Raw genomic sequence first — 21,214 nt, forward strand, 5'->3', positions numbered from 1 at the left:
AATCTTGCATAATTCGCTCAAGGAAATTTTGCCAAACTATTTTAATTTTTCCCCTTAACTAAAGTCTTCCAATTCCGGCAACATTCTGGTAATTAATTCTTTCCTAACGTATGCCAACTAGAACGGCACCAAAACACTAACCAGTGTTTTATACATTTAAATTTTTTTTAAATTTAGTTAAGCGTCACGGTTACAGGTCCTTTCAAACATTGAGCCCATGCTGCCCAATTACACCTAATTGATCTACAATCCTGGTATGTTTCGAATAGTGGTAAGAAACCAGAGCCCCTGGGGCAAACCTATGCAGTCACAGAGAAAATGTGAAAACTCCTTGCAGACAGCGTGGGATTTGAACCCCGATCCTGATCACTGGCATTGCAACAATGTTGCGCTAACATCCCAACTTCCAACTGGCCTATGAAAGCAAGCATGCCATATGCTTTCATCTGCCTGTCTGCTTCTGTTGCCACTTTTAGGGAAACAAACTTTTTCTGCCAGATCCCATATGTCCTACTCATATTTGACTTCCCAAAATGAGTAATAAGTTTATTATCATATACATAAGTACAATGTACGAATACTCGGAAATTCTTCCTTACTGCAGCCAAGCAGGAACATAAGATACACCAGCTATATTAAATTATTGCAAAAATACCAAAAGAGAAAAAAAGATAATAAATACAAAAAGATCGATTGATAAATATTTAGTTGCAGTCAAGATAAAAATAATGATGTTTCATATGTTACATATCTTTTGATGGTCCTGGAATGCTTTATAGTTAGGGTAGTGCAGGGCGGATCTGGAGTCTGATAACTGTTGAATTAAAAACTGTTCTTGAACTTGAAGGTGCTGGGCTTCAGGCCTTCTGCCTGTAAAGGTAGTAGGGAGAAAAAGTTGTGACCAAAGTGATGGGGATCTTTTATGATGTTGGGTGCCTTCTTGATGCAGTGTCACCTCAACACCTTGCATTTGTCAGGAATAATGCTTTTTCATTATTTTTATTGAGTTTTATAAGTAAATTATACATAAGTAATGAAAATAAGAATGTATCCAACAAAGTAGATCTACTATTACATAAGACTACAAATAACCTATGATACATTGAAAAAGACAAAAACAAAAAAAAAGACGTAACGTAAAAATTATGCTAATAATCTAACCCCTCCCTTGTGAAGTTATTGGTTGAACAGATCTGTTCCACTTCTGTAAAAGGGAAAACGACTAAACTTCAAAATGGGATCTAAATAATCAGATCAATTATGAAAATAATTAGGAAAAGGACAAAATTAAAGTTCATTTCAGTAGTGGAATATCTAATGTTTCCCAAAGTCGCTCATATCATCACGTCAGATCGCCACTGAATACGAGTAGGACGGACAGCATCTTTCCATCTCACTAATACAGCTCTTTGAGCGATAAGGGGAGCAAAGGCAGCTACATGGGATTGGGGCCCAGACAAATTCAAGTCAGTTGGCTTCCTCATTCCAAACAGGGCAAGAAAAGGATTAGGAATCAAGTTAATATTAAGAACTAAAGACAAGTTATGAAAAATACTTTCCCAATAATTGAAAAGAGAAAGACACGACCAAAACATATGAAACAATGTATCTTCTTCAGTCTTACATCTGTCACATTTTGAAGAAATATTATAATCAAATTTAGCCGTTTGAACTTTGGAGAAGGGTCAGGAATATAATGCTGACTCTTCCTGATCTGCTCCCGTCTTTCCAAATCCTCATGAATGCTATCTATCCCATAAACTTTCTCCAGCAGTTTCCCCAACACTGATGTAAGGTTCACTGGTTTTTAATTACCTTGCTGTCCTTCAATTAAGGAATAACATTCATAATTTTCTCGTCCTTTGGCTTCACACCTATGATGAACAAAGATACAAAGGTAAACTGTTTGCTGAGTGAAGAGGGATTGATTGCATCTGACCCAGCCTCCTCTATACTGTCCTATCCCAGATTACCCACATACTCCTCCCTGAACATGGTATCTTCCACATCCGCCTCCCTTGTGAAAATATGAATGATGAGCATTTACTTGGGATGTTGCTGGCTTCCCTCTCAGTTCCAATAGGATCTGCTCCGTCCTCTTGTTCCTGATTCAGCTGACTTGCCAAAGATGTTTCTTGACTTCCTTTGCTCATCTGATTTCTTCCTTAATTTCTCTTCACACACTCTATATTCTTGAATATACTCTCTTGCTCCCAGTTGCTTAAACCTACCATAAGTTTTGTTTTCCCATTCAAACCTTCAATATTCTTTGTCATCCAAGGTTTCCTAATCTTGCCATCTTTGCCTTTCTCCCTTAGGAGAACATGCAGGCCTTAAACTTTTACTCATTCTCCTTTGTAAGACTTGTTTTTAAAAAATCTACCTCATGAGCATAACCATTAAAAAAAATGCTGCCACTTAAACCAGGAAGCAGAGCAAAGGAATATAATGGAACAGATGCATAAATCATTCAAGATATTGAAGCAATTAGTAAAGCTATTTTTTTTACAAGCCAAGTATCATGAATCAGTTGATGAGAGGGAATGAAAAATGCATACATATTTTAAAATTTTATACAGTATAGGTTATAACACAGGTACTTCAATTGAGAATAATTTAGGATACTGCTAATAAAATGTAATTGAAAAATAATGAACAGGAAGAAATACAAGGTGAGACGAAGAGGTGGGAGAAGAGACTCAGCTGAAGCATAAAAATCAGAAAAGAGCTGTTCATACTCATGGCCTGTTTCTGTCCAATACATTTGAAAGCATTCTTATAAATTAACTTGATACAAAAAAAGAAAATTGAACCTGGAATCTCACTGATGTGAGCATTCTGTACCAAGAACCAAGGTGATAAATATTTCTCCACATTGCTTAACTGCGTATTATCCTCATGACCAAGCTAAAGGACCTGGGACTCTGTCCATCCCTTTGCAACTGGATCCTTGACTTCCTCATCGACATGACAATCAACTGGCGACCCAACTCCCCACGCCTGACAGCCCCCCTCCCCGCTGCCTGACAGCCCCCTCCCCACTGGCTGACAGCCCCCTCCCCGCTCCCTGACAGCCCCCCTCCCCTCTGCCTGATGGCCCCCCTCCCCGCTGCTCCTGCCCTCTGGTGCAGGACTTCGGGGCAGGGGCAGCCGGCGCGGCATGCCCCTGCATCTGTTCCGCAACTCGGCTGTAAGGTGGTATGAAATCTTGGACCCCAACTACAACTTTCTAACAAGGTTTTATTGTATAACGAAGATAAAGATACATAACCCAACATTTCTGGCTTGAGCCCTTCATCAAGGTATGAGCAAAATTTAGACAAGTTCTTGAATAAAATGGAGGGACAGGGGCAGGGGGAGGAGCACATGCCCACAGACAAGAGGTAATGGGTCGATAAAGGAGGGAGAGTACTAGAGAAAACGGGGAGGGGAGGATTGTTCTGTGAATGGAGAGGGAAGAGGGCAGAGAGCTGTAAGAAAGGAAACAGACAGATAGGGAAGAGAGTGAGAACGGGGAGTGGTCTTGCAGAAACCGGAGGACTTGATGTTAATGCCATCTGGTTGGAGGGAGCCCAGACGGAATATTAGGTATTGCTTCTTTTATTTATGGGAGGCCTTAGTTTGGCAATGCAAGAGACTATGGACAGTCATGTTGGTGTGGGAATGGGGTGCAGAATTGAAATGGTTAGACACTGGGAGATCCCTGTCATTGATCCATGTCAAGGTGCTCAGTGAAACAATCTCTCTGACGGAGAGGAGGTCACAATGAGAGCACCGGATGCAGTAGATGACTCCTGCAGATTCACAAATGAAGTGTTGCTTTACTTCAAAGGACTGTTTGGGACCCCTTGTTGCATCTAAGGGCAGAGGGGGCCAGTGCATATGGGAATGAGAGTGACAGAGTAGATAATGGAGTGGAGGAAGTAAAAGATATTGTGAAGACTTTTTACATAAAGACAGAAATCAAAGGGTTCTCGGGTGCATCTATTCAATGCAAGAAGCATTGTAGGAAAGGCAGACAAGCTTAGCGTGTGGATTGGCACATGGAATAATAGCTTTGTGGTCATTAGTGAAACGGATGCAGGAGGACAGGACTGGCTGCTCAATGTTCCGGGGTTCTGTTGTTTCAGACTCTTCTCCCCTTTTCCCTTTCACAGAGCCAAAATCAGTATTGCATTCAATTAATTCAGATATCAGATAACATTATCCCATTCGTTTCTTCTACCTTTCTCTCTCAGTTTTTATTGAGACACCTTGCTGTTTTTTGTTTACCTTGAAGAATGGCTCAGGCCTGAAATGTAAGTAATATATCTTGACCTCCTGTGGTCACTGCGAGACCAACTGAGTTCCTCCAGCATTTACTGGATAATTTTGCTGGTGTAGATAATCATGAGTAGATTGGGTGTTGTAAGTTAGGGCAAATGTAGCAGATTTTTAGATGATTTCACATTTAAAGAGTAAATTGGGTAGTTAAGACAGGGAGTAACATGACTGAGGAGGTAAGGCAGCAGTCAGTAAATCCCATGGAGGTAGAAGTTGACAGGGGTAGTGATGACATGGAATTGAAGTTCAAAGCTCCCAATCAGTTATTTCTCTTTTCCTGTTCCTAACCCAACTTTCAAGTCAAGTCGCGCTAATTTGTTGTTCATACTATAAACCTTGCAGGGTACAGTGAAAACGAGATAGCGTTTCTCTGGGCCATGGAGCTGGTTATTTACATGGATAAATTACCTCAGAACCTTTTTATTAATAAATATATCATAAATAACATATCGTTTATTACATATGCTAGCCCTGTGTCCCCAGAGTTCAGAAGCCTCACGGCTTGGGGGATAAAGCCTCATAATTTGGTCATGAGGCCTGAACGCTTCGCTACCTCTTCCCAGATGGCAGGAGGGAGAACTGATTGCGGGAGGGGTATATGGAGTCCTTCACAATGTTTATAGTTTTCCACAAACAATGGCTGTTATAAATGTCCATTATGGCAAGGAGAGAGACCCCAATAATCCCCTCAGCAGCAGTCTTTACTATCTGCTGCAGGGACTTGCATTCTGAGATGGTACAGTTCCCAACCAGGCAGTGATGCAGTTACTTTGGATGCTCTCAATGCATACCCTGTAGAATGTAGTGAGGGTGGAGGGTGGAAGCTGGACTTTCCTCAACCTCCGCAGGAAGTAAAGGTGTTGTTGGGCCTTCTTGGCAACGGATCTGGTGTTAGGGGACCAGGTGAGATCCTCACCAGGTGCACACTAAAGAATTTGGTGCTCTTGACATCAGTGGTCAATGGAGACTGGTTCCCCGGGCTCTCCTGAAGTTGACCACCATCTCCTTTGTCTTGATGACATTCAGGTATAGGTTGTTGTCTCTGCACCAGTCTGTTAGAGATTCCACCCCCTTTCTGTAAGTTGACCCATCATTCTTGCTGATGAGCCCTACCATGGTCGTTTTGTCAGCGAAATTGATGATGTGATTAGAACTGTATCTCGCTTCACATTTCTGGGTAGCAAGGTAAACAGCAGTGGGCCCCTGTGCTCAATGTGATGGTTTTGGACATGCTGTTTCCGATCAGGACTGACTGAGGTCTTCCATTTAGAAAGTCGAGGATCCAGTTACAGAGGAAGGTGTTTAGGCCCAACTGGTTCAACCTCCTAATCAGTTGTTGCAGTATGATTGTGTTGATGTTTTTTTTTCTTTTTCTCAATTCTAACAAAAGTGCTTGGACCTGAATTTTTTCTTTCTATTGATACTTCCTGACCTGTTTAATATTTCTTATATTTTCTATTTTATAGTTTTTAAATGCTGGATTTTCTGATCAGGATTATGTAGCTACATGGTGTGCCTAACTATGTAAACAAATTACCAGGTTTGTTAATGGTTGCCAAGTTTTATTGTCGGAGCTTCTGAAAGTGCATTTTTTTCTTTCCTGTGTCACGAGTCCAGAGGACCCCAAAACCCAGCTGCAATAGATATGCACCACGACAAAGGGTGACTTAAACAAAAAAGTTGCTTTTAATTATCGTTGACTTACTTAACCTACTTAACCCTCTTCTAATTCTAAGTGCACATGTGTGTAATGTGTATATAAGTTTAGAAAAGTTCTTTGGTACCTATCTCACTGGTTGCAGACAATTCTTGTACTGTGCACAGAAGTTAACATTAACAAAGTTTACCAGGCTTTTGTGCTTAATAGGTAAATGGTTACCACTCAGGACAATTCTTGTTGCTTTTCAGAGAGAGTTTTCTTGTTCCAGGACAGCCACTCCAGTGTCTTGCTGACGAAACTTGCCCCCTTCAGGGTTCTCCAGATGATAACCTCTTTCTTTCAGGTCACCACAGAGTTCCTTTCTGTTTCTCCTATACCAAAGGGAAACACCAGACACCCAGTCCTCTCCTTGGACCAGACTGTCTTCCAAAGCTTGCCAGCTTGTCCCTCTGGAACCGAAGTCTGTGTCTCTCCTCTCTCACTCCCTCCCACTCTGAGAGTAAAGCTGTTCTGCCTCTGCCTGCAAAGATCACATGCTCTTCCAGACAGCAACCTGTTTTCCAGACAAAGCTGCTGCTCCATGTTGCTACATTGTTGCATTTTGAAAACAGCAGCTCATCATGAGCCTGTAAGCACTCTGCAAAACTCCTGCAAAAATTCTGTGTTTTAAAGTATTTGTGTGTGACCTGCTCTAACAAATCTTTCCCAATTTCTCTCCCAAACACCTCTATATACTCTGTCACACTTGAAGCAACTAATGAATCTTTGTCAACAAAGTAATGATATTCTTATATTGCATAGATGTTACGGAGGTCAGAGGACCCCCAAAACCAGCAGTAATAGATATGCACCACAACACAGGGTTATTTAAACAAAAGTGGTTTTTAATTATAATTGAACAAAAAAACAGAATTAAACTTTAACTTATTACTTAACCTACTTATTTAACCTACCTAACCTATTCAATCCCCCCCCCCCCCCCTCTAATACTAAGTGCAGGTGTATGTAATGTATATTTAAGATTAGAAAAGTTCTTTAGATCACAGTCCAGTCTCACTGGTTGCAGGCAATTCTTGTACTGTGCACAGAAGTTAGCATTAACAAAGTTCACCAGGCTTTGGTGTTTAACAGGCGAATGGTTACCACTCAGGAAGGTTCTTGCTGGTTTTCAGAGAGAGATTCTTTTTCCAGGACATCCGCAACTGATTCCTTCTCAATCAGTCTTGCTGATGAAACTTGCCCCCTTCAGGGTTCTCCAGATGATCCTCTTTCTTTCAGGTCACCTTTCAGACCGCCAATCTCCTCTGACCAGGTAGCCTTCCAAAGTTTGCCAGCTTGGTCTTTCTGGAACTGATTTCTGTGTCTCTCCTCTCTGTTTCACTCTCCTCCCTGTCTGAGAGCAAAACTGTTGTGAGCCTGCCTGCAAAAATCACATGCTCTCCCAGGCCAGCTGGATTCTGCAACTTCGTGGTTCTTTCTGCAAAAAGCACTCTGCAAAAGTCCTGCAAAAATTCTCTGTTTTAAAATGTGTATGTGCAACCCGCTCTAGCAATTCCTCTCAAACCACCTCAAAATACTCTGCCACATAGACCACAGGGAATAAATTGATGACCTTGATGGGGGTTCTAGGTTTTTATCAAAGCAAGTTGACACTCTCATAATGTTTTCTTACAAAAACACTGTATAACCAGAGGCAGGGAGAGCTAAATGGGTCGGCACAGTTAGTGCCCTACTGTTAGGGTGTCAGACTCCCGGGCGCAAATCTGTTGCTGTCTGTAAGGAGTTTGAACTTTCTCCCTGTGATAGCATGGATTCATCCTGGTTCTCTGGTTTCCTCCCATTTCTCCCTTTCAATTCCTCTTATGGGGTTAATAGCTTAATTGATCACATGGGTATATTTGGCTGATGTGGGGTCGTGGGTCTCGAAACAAAAAGTAGAACTGTGGTTAGTTTATGCTTCAGCAACTTTTGACTTTTCCGCTTTTGACACTGGGTACTTCCAGTTCAAATGCACTCCATGGTATACTTGGATCAAAAATATTGTCAATATCACCATTTTGAATTTTGGCATTAACTCACATCCTTCTCAGTAAACCAAAAGAGAAATACTGCAGTCCTCTCCCCATCTAATCTTCCACCCTTCACATTGCTCCCTTGGGCACAAAACAGAGTTCAACAATTTCAAATAGTTAGCATTTCTGAACATTTCATTGGATGACATTTGCCACATTCCTTCACTAATGCCATTAAAATTATTCGACATTTACATTTCCTCAAGAGTGTTTTAATCATTTTTTTGCCTTGAGGCATCACTATTTTACTCATCCATCCTATGTGGCCTTCTTTTTTCTCTTTCTCTACTCTTTTCCTTTGCATTTTAAATTGCGTTTGATTTAACTATTTTGATTAAAAATCATCATCAAATTGAAAAGTTAGTTCTGGTTTTGCCCCACAGAAAACACACAAGACATGTATTTCCAGCATTTTCTGTTTGTATTTCCGATTTCTACCATCCACAGTATTTTGAATTTGAAAGTTTTCTTGTGATTTTACAAACTGCCTAACAATATGTGTGCAGTTCTCACAGGACTAATTTAACTCAATCTTTTAAAGCTTGATACTCTTGCTTGCTTTGGGAATTAATGGTACGAAGCTTGCTACATCTTCAGAGATAAGCTTCTTCTTTGACCAGACCCAGATCACATTTCAGCTATTTAATTACCTGAGGTTGAGCCTAAAGGGACCTGTCTCCATCAATCCATTGAGCAGCTATCTTCAGTGGTTCAGTATGCCTACACTCTCAGCTCAGAAATTTATGGCCATTGAATTTTTTTTTCTCAATAAGTATTCCCTCTGTTTAAAGGAGGAATCAGAATGGCATTTTCCTCTCACTCTTTACCTTTCCTCCATATATAATTGATTAACATTTACGTCATGTCAAAAAGGCAAATCTAATCCGACAAACAGAATTGGCCAAAAGAAGTAAACATACAAAGAATACAGGGTAAAGAGGTAGGCAGCTGTAATTGGCAGTTCAGATCTAAGACTCTTGAATGTCTCATCATCAGTTAGCTGTTAATCAAGGCATAGTCTCTTAATCCTCTTTCCTTCTTGTTAGTCAATGTTTTATCCATCCTGCTGTAATTTCCTCTCATACTACGTGCCAGAATTTTTCTAACAGTTCTCTTGTGTAACATCTGATGAATATCCATGGGGCACCATTTTTTGCATTCCCTCCTTCAGTCACTTTTCACTGACACTGGATATTTTTTATTAAACATATACCGTGGAATATTAAGTTGAAACAGTATTTCTTTATGGTGCCTGTGTTTTCTTGTGATCTAATAAGTTTATTGTTAGCTATTGTAGATTTACAAGAATGCTGCTGGGTCGAGGAACTGAGTTATAGGATAGATTTGATGGTGGGATACAAAATAATGAGGGGTGTAGAGTAAAGTCAAGCAAGGTTTTTCGACTAAGGTTAGGCAAGACAAGAAGTAGAGGACAGGGGTTAAGGGTGAAAGGTGAAATGTTTAAAGGGAACATTAGGGGAACCTTCTTCACACAGGGAGTGGTGAGAGTGTGGATTGAGCTGAAGTGGTGAATGCAGGTTTAAGTTTGACATTTCAGAAAAATGCGGATGGGTATATGGATGGGAGGAGAATGGAGGGCTAGGGTCTGGGTCCAGGTCAATGGGACTAGGCAGAATAATAGTTCAGCGCAGTTGGGATGGGTCGAAGGGCTTGTATCTGTGCTTTAGTGTTCTATAGTTTTATGGATTGTTTGGGGCATATTACGAGTATATTTTAAATTAGTTTGCTTTTTGAGGGCGAATCTGTGGCTTAAAACTAGATTTGGCAATCTTTCTGCAATAATTTAGACAAAAAAGTATTTGCAATGTGCACCAAAGATCAATTTTTGCGGCATGGTTAGCAGAGAGGTTAGTGCGAGCGGGACTGGGACTACACTGTCTGTAGGAGTTTGTATGTTCTCCCCGAGTTTGCGTGAGTTTCCTCCAAGCGCTCAAAACGTACTGTGGGCTGTAGGTCAGTTGAATGTAAATGGGAAGGACGGGCTTGTGGGCTGAAAAGGGCCTGTTACTGTGCAGTATATCTAAATGCAAAAAATAAAATAAATTTAAACGTTTAAATTTATACATCACACAGAAATGTATAGGCTTCAAATCATAGCATTGAGAATGAATACGAAATAGTGTTAGGCAATCTTGTTTTATAGAGGAATGTAGTAAAGCTCAAGAATTGAATCTTATGTTCTGTTTTAAGTAGTATTTAAATACTGTAATTATGTAATCATTGGACTTTTTGTCTGGAAATATTTGCTCTCTTAATGAATGTTTTTTTTGTATGTGAGGCAGAAGATCTGTTAGTTTATTTGTCACGAAATATCCAGTAGAATGAGAAGGGTTCATTCGCGAACAAACTATGAGGTTATCTCTGACATTCATGCACCTATATAAAAAGCACAATTTACAGAGTATAAGATGACAACGAAAAGATCATTTGGTGTTAGAGTACATGCATGACATCACATACAACCCTGAGCTACCTTTTCCTGCGGGTGAGGCAGAATTACTATTTATTGGTAATGCAAAAGAAAACTTAACAAAATGTACACATGTAAACAAATTAAAACTGTAAATAGATAACAAATGTAAGCAAACTGTGCAAAATAAAGAGAAGAAAGAAACTCAATCAAGTGTGAGTCCTTAAATGAGTCACTGCTTGAGTTTGGCGTTGAGGAGTCTGATGGTGGAGGGGTTGCAACTGTTCCTGAACCTGGTGGTGTGAACCTTGTGGCACCTGTATCTCTTTCCTGATGGCAGCAGCGAGAACAGAGCGTGTGGACCCTTGATGATTGCTGCTGCTCTCCAATGGCAGCGTTCCCTGTAGATGTTCTCGATGGTGGGGAGGGGTTTGCCTGCAGTGTCCTGGGCTATATCCACTACCTTTTGAAGGGCTTTAGACTCAGGGGGGTTGGTGGCCCCATTCCAGACCTTGATGCAGATAGTCAGTACACTTTCCACCATATATCTGTAGAAATTTGCCAGGGTTCTGGTGTCATACCAAACCTCCTCAAACTCCTGAGCAAGTAGAGACGCTAACTTGCTTTCTTCACGATGCCATTAGTATGTTGGGTCCAGGAAAGATCCTAAGTGACTCCTAAGAACTTTAATTTGCTCACCCTCTGATATGCCATAGACATGGACCAGACAAGTGTTAGACTAATATAAGGCTTTTATTAACAGACTATAACCATCACTAAACTGGCCAGTGGGAAAGCATCTCCATCTGTTATACCAGTAGGGTGGAGTATCTCTACAGCCATAGCCAATATCAAACAGTTAGTATAATACATCATCATCCTGACATCATCACATTTATCTCCCCCCCAAAAAAAATTGACCAGTTTTAATAAAATGCAATAATGGCAAAAGCAAAAGCAAAAAAAAATCACAGAAGATCAAAAGGGTTACAAACAGAATTAATGAGAACACATAGCAGAAAGAAAAAAAATGCTGCAACCTGAGATAATACAGGGTGACTCCACTTACTGTAATTATGGCTAAGATTAGAAATGGTCATAGCAGAGCCTCTGAGGAGGTTTTGAGATTCATGTTCATCTTTGCAAGGGCACAGATGGAGGAGTCTTATCTCTAACCAAAGGACTTCTGTCGCCATGTGTGGAAGGGAGGGGAGAGCGCGAGGAAGCATTCTTCGAGTGTTTCTCGTGATGGGGAGGGTAGAGAAGGAGTCAGGTCAGTGGAAAGCAGGCTGTAGACCAGGCAAGACTAGTTTCCCTTAGGGATCTTTCTTCCATCAGGAAAAATAACGTGATCATACTGCAGATTAGCATGAAGCAGTTGAACACACTCTACAAGCGGGTCAGCTTTGCTGGGTCTATGTTTTCTTAAAAAAACGTCTCCATGCTTAGGTAGCCAAGTCGGCAAAGTCAATCCAGTTTTCGATTTTCTAGGGAAAACAAAAAGACGCTGGTCTCATTGGGAGCTGGACAAAGCCGTGTACGGATAGAGTTAAAGCTTCTGGCAGCACATCTTGCCAGCGGCTGGTGGGGAGACCTTTTGATTTTAGTGCAAGAGTGATAGCTTTCCAGATTGTACCATTACTGCGCTCCAGTTGACCATTACCCCTTGCCTTGTAGTATGACTAGTAGCTATTCCCCCTATCAAGAAGGTATTGCCTAAGTTCAGAATTCATGAAAGCTGACCCTCTGTCACTATGAATGAAGTTAGGATAATCATATCGAGACATTTAATAACAGAACTAGCAGAAATGTCAGCACATGGTGTAGCGAAGGGGAAATGAGAGAATTCATCAATGAGGTTAAGGAAGTAGGAATTCTTATTATTTGAGGATAGTGGTCTTTTAAAATCCACGATGAGACGTTCAAATGGTCTAGACTCCTTAATGTGGAAGCGGAAGATTTGTCATAGCATGGTTTACATTCCGCACAGACGGGACACTCGTTAGTCAGCTTCTTGATGACTTCTAGTGAGAACAGCAAATTGAGGGACTTCACAATAATGATAAAATCTAGTGACCCTTGGGTGACATAATTCATCGAGAAGGTATTTTAAACGGTCTAGCAGCACAGGTCATGTGAGAAAGCGCATCCGGAGGGTAATTGAATTTTCCTGGGTGAAAGAGTATATCGTAATCATAAGTAGAAAACTCAATTCGCCAACGACTGATCTTATCATTTTTAATCTCGCTCTTCAATTTAGTGTTGAACATGTAGGTGACAGATTTTTGATCAGTCAGTAAAGTGAATTTCCTTCCAGCTAAAAGGTGTCTCCAATAGCGAATGCATTCTCCAATAGCTCGTGCTTCCTTTTCGATAAAGGAATGTCTTAACTCTGGCCTGTGTAATGTCCGAGAGAAAAAGGCCACAGGTCTACCAGCTTGATTTAGCCTAGCTGCTAAGGCCCAATCTGATGTATCAGATTCCACTTGGAATGGTAAATCCTCATCAATAGCTGACATGGTCGCCTTGGCTATATCTTGTTTGATGTTTTCAAAAGCACGGAGGGCTTCTTCAAACAGGGGAAAACTAATAGTTTTAAAAAGTGGCCACACTTTATCTGTGTCATTGGGCACCCAATGAGTGTAATAGGAGTAAAACCCCAGGCAACCCTTGAGAGACTTTTGTGTCGCAGGTGGGGGAAGCTCCATGTGTGGTCTCATTCTCTCTGGGTCTGGGCTGATCTCCCCATTACTCACTAGGTAGCCTAGTATAGGCAGGTGTTTAGTGCGGTATACACATTTGTCATTGTTAAGGGTTAAGTGCAGATGCTTGGCCATCTAGCAGAATTTTTGTAAGTTCCAATCGTGATCATTTAAGTCCTTGCCACATATAGTGACATAGTCCAGATAAGGGTAGGTGGCTTGCAAGTTATATGCGTCTACTAGCTTATCTATCTCTCTTTGGAAAATGCATACACTGTTGGTAACTCCAAAAGGAAGTCTTTTAAACTGAAAAAGTGTGCCATCTGCCTCAAAAGCGGTAAACTGCCTTTCATCTTTGTGAATAGGCACCTGATGAGAAGCTGATTTCAGATCAATTGAGGGGTATATTTTGTATTGTGCAATCTGGTTTACCATGTCTGAGATACGAGGCAGGGGATAAGCATCCAGTTGCATAAACCTGTTTATAGTTTGGCTGTAGTCCACGATCATTCTGTTTTGTGCCATTTTTGATGACTACAACTTGTGCGCCAAGGACTTGTAGTTGATTTTTTCTTTCAATAAATGTCTAACCACATTCTTAATGAAGAGTCTGTCCTCTTTGCTGGAGCGCCTACTCTTTGTAGCTATAGGCTTATAATCCAGGGTGAGATTGGTAAAAAGACGTGGAAGTTTAATCTTTAGAGTTGATAACCCGCAAACAGCCTCTTGGGGTATCGTGATCGATGGTAACGGGCCGTTAAACACCAATATGATTCTTTTCATTTGGCATTGGAAATCTAATCCTAAAATCATCGGAGGGCACAGACCGGGGAGCACGTGCATTTTGAAATCTTTATATTCATTTCCCTGTACCTTCAGGGTTATTTTACAGCAACTTGTATTGTCTTGTTTTAGTCGAGAACAAGCCATAAAATTTTGATAAGGTTCAGGGCGCTAGCGATGGTAGGGTGAATATAGCTGTCAGTACTGCCCGTATCGAACAAACAGTCAATAAGCTCCCCGTTTACCTTCACCTTCATCGCGGAATGCTTCAGGTCATCTTGATTAATTGACATGGAGTCCAAAACAGGGACTCCCTGCGGTGTTGATTTGTTGGTGTTCGCCACATCGCTGGCAGTTCCGCTTACAATTTCAGAAGAAGAAGGAGAAGAGGAAGAAGAACTGGATGAATTATTGGCTCTCCAGGTCAACACAGCGGTCTTGCGGCAACACCTCTGCTTATTACTAGCGCTTGAGTGCTTCTTCTGCTTACTCTTCAACTCATGGCGTGAGCTAGGCGAGGACCCTTGCACCCGGCACGCTGTGGCCCAGTGCCCTCGCTTTCTGCAGTTGGCACAATTGGCTTGACGTGTGGAGCACTGAGAGCGAACGTGTCGCACCAAACCATAGAAGTAGTATCTTCTGTAGTGGGCTTTTATGCTGTGGTTTAGTGGTGCTCAACAGTGGATCATTGCTGTGGGCCGGGCCTTGAGGGTACTGCTTCAGCACCTCTTTCTTTCTCGAGGGCTTTAGCACTTTGTAGAGCAGCCCTAAGTGTCGTTGCTTGTTGTAGAGCAGCATTAAAGGTTAGGCCTGGGGTCTCCAGTAAACGTTGCCTGATACACCCCAACTCAAATCCTCTTTTGAACGTGTCCAGAATCAAACATTCTCAGTGGGCTTCGGCCGTGACAGCAGCGCAAGCACTGGCTCTGTATAGCCCTTATAGTGCGGGCGCAAAAGCATCTTCGCTGTCTCCGGCTTGTTGTCTTCGAGTGTGAAGTCGATGTCTTGTGAACAAAGTGTTTTGTGCCATACCATAATAGGTTCTGAGGAGAGTCAGTGCATTCTGGAAGACAGCTGACTCCCTGACCATGGAGTAGGGTACTTCTCCGAGGAGAGCCACAAGATGGTCCATTTTCGTTGCGTCTTGCACGACGTTGTTCACTCGCGTGGATGCTTCAAAACACTGGAGCCAGTGGTGAAAGATTTCTCCAGCTCGGGTGGCATCTTGATCTATCTTGAGTCTTCCAGGTTTCAGGGAAGTACTCATGATTCCTAGTCTGTTAATAAAATTGATATGCCATAGAGATGGACCAGACAAGTGTTATACTTAATACTGGGCAAGGGAGGAAAAACCCAACACCCAACCCCAACCAACCAATTTTCCCCTGCAGCCGCTGCAACCGTGTCTGCCTGTCCCGCATCGGACTTGTCAGCCACAAACGAGCCTGCAGCTGACGTGGACTTTTACCCCCTCCATAAATCTTCGTCCGCGAAGCCAAGCCAAAGAAAGAAAGAAGAAGATAACCACCACTAAATTGCCCAGTGGGAAAGCATCTCCATCGGTTATACCAGTAGGGTGGAGTATCTCTCCAGGCATAGCCAATAGCAAGTTGTCAGTTTAATATACCACCACCCCCCACCCATTACATCATCACACACTCTCCATCTCTGATCCCCCAGTGATCATTGGATCGTCTACATCTGGTTTTCCATACCTGAACTCAACAATCGGCTCCTAGGTTTTGGTGACATTGAGTACAAGGTTATTGTTGGTGCATCATTCAGCCAAGTTTTCAATCTCCCTCCTGTCCTGCTGACTCATCCCCTCCCTTTCTACAACCCACTACCAGGTATCGTTGGCAAATTTGTAGATGGCCTTATTGTTGTACTGAGCCACACAGTCACAGATGTAAAGTGAGTAGAACAGGTGGTTTAGAACAGGTGCTCCGATACTGATGGTGGAGATTTGGAGGAGACATTCTTACCAATCTTCGCTGATTGTGATTTGGAGGTGGGGAAGTCCGTGATCCAATTACACAGTGGGATGTTGAGTCCCAGGTGTTGGAGTTTGATGATCAGTTTTGAGTGGATGGTGGTGTTAAATAACGAACTGTAGTTGATAAAGAGCATCCAATTCATATTTGCTGACCAGATGTTCCAGGGCTTTGTGTAGAACCATTTAGATGGCATCCGACATTGACCTGTTTCTACAATAGGCGAGGCGAACTGAAATGTATCCATGTTACCATTCAGATAGGAGTCTGATCTACTTCATCACCTGCCTTTCAAAACACTTCATTACAGTTGATGTAAGTGCTACTGGTCGATATTCATTAGGGCAGGTTACCACACTCTTCTTGGGCACCAGCGTGATTTACGCCACTTTGAAACAGGTGGGTACCATGCCCTGCTTGGAGCCCTGTTGAAGATATCCATGAAGTTAGTCGGCACAGATTTTTAATACTCAGCCATGTACTCCATTCCGACTGGATGCTTTCCTTGGATTCACTCTCCTGAAGGCAGCTCACATTCCATCCTTGGATACGGACAGGATAGGATCATCAAGGGACGTGGGGGTGCAGAGGAGTGGTTCTTCACCGTTACTGTGGTTAAATTGAGCGTAGAAGGCATAAAGTTCCTCTGAGAATGAAGCTTTGTTATCTGCTACTTTACCAGATTTGGGTTCGTAGCAGGTTATGTTACTTAGGCCCGGGTGTCCTTCGTTGTATTGATTAGGATCTCTGGACTTTAAATGCTTGCAATCTCGCTCTCAGCAGGTTCCAGATTTCATTGTTCATCCAGGGCTTCTGGTTGGGGAAAACCCTGAACAATTTGGTGAGGACACGCTCGTCCACAGCTGTTTTGGTAAAGTCTGTGACAGCCTCAGGGTAATCGTTCAGATCCTCAGCTGAGTCCTTGAATACCGCCCAATCCACTGACTCTAGGAAGTCTTGCAACCATTTTTCAGCCTCCTGCAATCACCTCGCTGTCCTGATCTCGAGAGCCTCTCTTTTTAGCTCTGTCTGTATGAAGGCAGAAGGAGCACAGCCAGTTGATCTGACTTGCCAAAATGTAGTATTGGGAAAGAATGGTAGACCTTCCTTATTTTAGAGTAGCAGTAATTGAGTGTACTTGGACCTTTATGGTACAGCAGATTACATGCTGGTGGTGGTTGGACAGGGTTTTCTTGAGACAGACCTGGTTAAAGTTGCCGACTAAGGTTTGTAGTGTGTTGGGCTGGGCTGTCACTTGTTTACTGACCACATCATGCGGCTCTGCAAGTGCCTGTTTGGATTCCGCATTGGGAGGGATATAAACTCTGGTGAGAATCACTGATGAGATCTCTCGGGGTAGATAGAAGGGTCTGCATTTAATTGAGATTTGCTCTAGAGTGGGAGGTCGACATAACACCAATGTCGTGCACCACCCAGTATTAATGATAAAGCCCAATCTGCCCTCTCTCTCTTTTCCAGAATCTGAGTTCCGATCCAGTCTGTGAGTGGTGAAACCGTCTGGTGGGATAATGGTGTCCATTGTGTTTTCTGCCAGGTCTTGGTGCAGCATACACTGAAATTTGTCTTACCTGTCTCTGATAAGGTAGCCTTGCCCTCAGATCATCATTTTATTCTCCATTGACAGGACATTCATCAGGATCATGGATGGTAGGGAGGTCTCAGACCCCTGCGCTTAATTCTTGTTTGGATCCTGGCCCAAGCAAGGGTAGCTTGTTGGCATTGTTATGGGGTTCCTTCTGAGTTCTGATGGGTGCTGGAAAGAAACTTTCTTCAAGTCAGTTGGTGCATACTATCACACTCTTCAGTTTTCTCTTGAATGGGAGGAGGGAGAAGAGAGTGTGTCCAGAGTATGAAAGGTCTTTCAATAGCTTGGCTATCTTTCTTAGGTAGCGGGAATTGTAGATGGAGGGGAGGGAAGTCTGTGTTATATTCTGAGCTGCACTCACTACCTTATGTGGTTTTAACAGCTTCCGTACCACACAGTGACATATCCAGCAAGTACACATTCGATGATAGGTCCTGCAGAAGTTGTTGAGCGACAAAGAGGAGGATATGCTAAATTTAGTTTTCTGAGGCAATGGTACCCTTCCTTTTCCATCATATCAATGTGCTTGGCCCAGGTCAGGTCATTGGAGATGCTTATTCCTAAGAAGTTGAAGCTTTCTTCACTTTTGTCGTCACATTAATGTGAAGAGGTGTGTGGACTCTGATCCCCTCTCCTGATGCCGATGATCATCGTTTTAGGGGCATTGAGAGAGAGAGAGGTTGTTATCTTGACTCCATACCACCAGATTTCCATTCTCTTTCTTGATTCTATCTGATCCTTAGTTGGCAGTTGATCCATGATGTCATGAAAATTTGAAAACGGAGACGGAACCTTATTTAGCTGTTCAGTCGTGGTTGTAGAGGAAGTACATTTCAGATGTGATTCTCTTTATGGTTGAGGCCCTGCATCAGGTCAGAGGGAAAACATGAAAATGTATCAGTGAACAGCATGCTAGATGGGGGTTAGGACAGAAACAATTTTTCAGTCTGCGTCCTGTCTCCCTGAAGTAGGCTAGGCCTCATTGGATGCAGTTAATGACCCCTACAGATTCACAGGTGAAGTGTTGCTTCACTTTGAAGGACTGTTTTGGGCATGGAATATTTGTGAGGGAAGAGGTGTAAGTGTGATACTCCTTGCAGTTAGCGGGGTAGGTGCCAAGCAGTTGATGGTTGGAAAGGATGAGTGGATGAGGGAGTCACGGAGAGGCCACAGACTGGGCAATTGTTTCATTGAACTCCTTTGCTCTGTTCGCTGCAACAGCAAGGACTTCCCAGTGGCCAACCATTTTAATTCCTCACTCCAATGCCACACTGACATGGCCTCATGTACTGCCATATCGAGACCATCCGCAAATTAGAGGAACGACACCTTCTCGCAGTCTGCAACCAGATGTCATCGATATTGATCTCCAATTTTCTGTTAACCTCCCCCAGTCTTTCTTTCCCTATCCCTTTGTCTCCAGATCTCCATCACCTTCCCTTTCTTCAATCAGTGAGCTATCCTTCTTGGCCCCTTTACCCTCTTCTTTCTCTCTTCCCTTCCACCTGAATCCACGTATGACATCTTATCTGTTCACTTGTGCTCCTCCCTCTCCTGGCTCCTCTCCCCTACCACCCCCCAATCCCTCTGCCCCCGTTCCCCCACCTTTTTATTCAGGATTCTACCATTTTTTTCAGATTCCGACGAAGGATCGAAAACAGTGGTTACCCTTTACTTCCTGTGGATTCTCTGTGACCTGCTGAGTTTCTTCAGCACCTTTGTGTATTGTACTAAGCACCAGCATCTGGAGTTTTTCTTGTTCAACTAAGTCTACACTTAGTTTTACCAATGTAGTGAAGCCACATTTGATGTTTTCCTCCCCACCTGCCTCCATTTCCCCATCACCTCTTCCCATCTTCACCCCCTTGTTTCTACTATACCTTGACAATCTCTCCTGTTCTGTCTCGTTCCTGATTCAGCATCTTCACCTGGAATAATACCTTTCGCCTCCACAGATGCTGATTGTCTCAGTGAGTCCTTGCATTCTATTTTTGAGCTGAGGTTGCTATTCAATTCTTGAAGAAAATAGCTCTGTTGAGAAAACATATGAAGTGTTTGCATCTACACTGCAAATGAGGATGAAGTTCCCAATAAAGCAAAGCAGAATTGGTGGTCTGCAGAGAGACACTGTATTCTGCATATTTTTATTGGAAATTGGCATTCAAACATGTTTTGTGTTGTAATATTAACTAACCAAAAAGCCTGTACATGGTAAAACACTACAGCAGGTGAATTACTGGAATTTTTTGGACATTTTTGATTCAAAAAGAAAGATTATAGAAGACGGAGTGTCATGAATTCTTTCCATATTTTTCTCTTCAATTAAATAAAATAATCCCTGGATGTTTGGGGATTTTAACTAGGTTTTATGAACATGTTTCTCCCTTTGAATTAAAACTTTTTTCATTTTCAGCTAGCAGAAATTTGAATACTCACACTTTGCTATTGACCACCAGTTGGAAGTAAACTGTCTTGACGAGAAATTAATGCCTTTTGGAGAGGGGGGGAGAAGTTGAGGATAAATGGAGAGTTGAGGATGCCAAGTCTTTGCAAAACGAATTTCAATGTTGTTCCTTGTTTTGCTCAGCATTTCACTTTCATGTAGATCTCTACGTGGTAAGGGCAGTCTACATCTGTTGAAATGTAAGACTGAAGAATCCAAGCAAACAGAAGTCGATCTGTGTATGGCAACATCCCATGCAGTGAACAGATTGTCCAATTTGTCCGAAGCAGGAAGATATCTCTTTTGCTGTTTTTGTAAAGTGCCAATTGATGTGACTGTCTGCTTTTGGGAACAGAAGATATCTCTGTCATATGGAACTTGCCACTTCAGGCCCTGTCGGGCTTTGATTTTTTTGACATGAGAATACAGGATGAAAGGAGAAATATCAAGTTTTTTGTGATTAAGACATCTATTCTCTTTTCCCATAAATCAATGAAGAGAAGAACCAAGTGAAGCAACTAACATGTTAAGTGTAAGAAAGTTCCTATACTTAACTATCATGTTATGCTGGTCAGGTCACTCATCTGAGTGCTACTGGTACCATGTAACCTGTCGCATGGCTGGGTGGTTGATGACTAAAACGGCTCCCCCACCAGGCTTGCCTGGTGCGGAGGGTGGCTAGAAAACTGCAGGATGAAAAACAAGACTTGCTAAAGGGCAAATGAACACGATCGTAGGGACAACAGCCATCCTGCAAACATGTGCCATGAAGCACGGAAAGGGCATCCCTTGCATCGAAGCTTGGTCTGGCCATTCACTGCAACCGAATTTCCCTAGCCATCTTGGACCTCACCATGCCGCTGGATCCGGGAGGGGATGTCAAGAGGGTGGGTCGGACCTGTGCAACCCCATCTCACCTAAAATCCATTCAAACACACGCTGTTCCTTCCTGAGGGGTGGGATATCCTCGTATCAAACCCCACAAACTGACTGAAAGGAATGGAATGGATAGTCAGAAGAAGAAAATGTTTTCTCCTGAATGATCAACTTGACTTTGATGATGTCGAATGTTTTAAAAATATTTGTTTCTGTGTAAAAATTCAGAGGGAGATGATCCCCATGTAACTGAAAGTAAGAACTCATGAAAGAGGATTAAAACAAGATAGGAGAGGGATGTATAGAATAAAGGAAATATCCTTC

General features: G+C 42.3%; 1 protein-coding gene and 1 long non-coding RNA gene across 11 annotated transcripts in view; one reads left to right on the top strand and one right to left on the bottom strand.

Moving 5' to 3' along the window:
• The window catches only part of mad1l1 (mitotic arrest deficient 1 like 1), a 1,066,498-nt gene that overhangs the window by 248,476 nt on the left and 796,808 nt on the right, over positions 1-21,214 (top strand). The window lies entirely within an intron of this gene.
• LOC138758847 (uncharacterized) lies at positions 702-19,584 on the bottom strand. The gene is made up of 3 exons (XR_011354502.1): positions 19,452-19,584; positions 1,816-1,874; positions 702-870 (listed from the first exon to the last, which is right to left on the bottom strand). It is a non-coding gene; the product is annotated as an uncharacterized lncRNA (long non-coding RNA).

The sequence above is a fragment of the Narcine bancroftii genome, chromosome 3 (assembly GCF_036971445.1).
Source record: "Narcine bancroftii isolate sNarBan1 chromosome 3, sNarBan1.hap1, whole genome shotgun sequence".
Lineage (NCBI taxonomy): Eukaryota > Metazoa > Chordata > Chondrichthyes > Torpediniformes > Narcinidae > Narcine > Narcine bancroftii.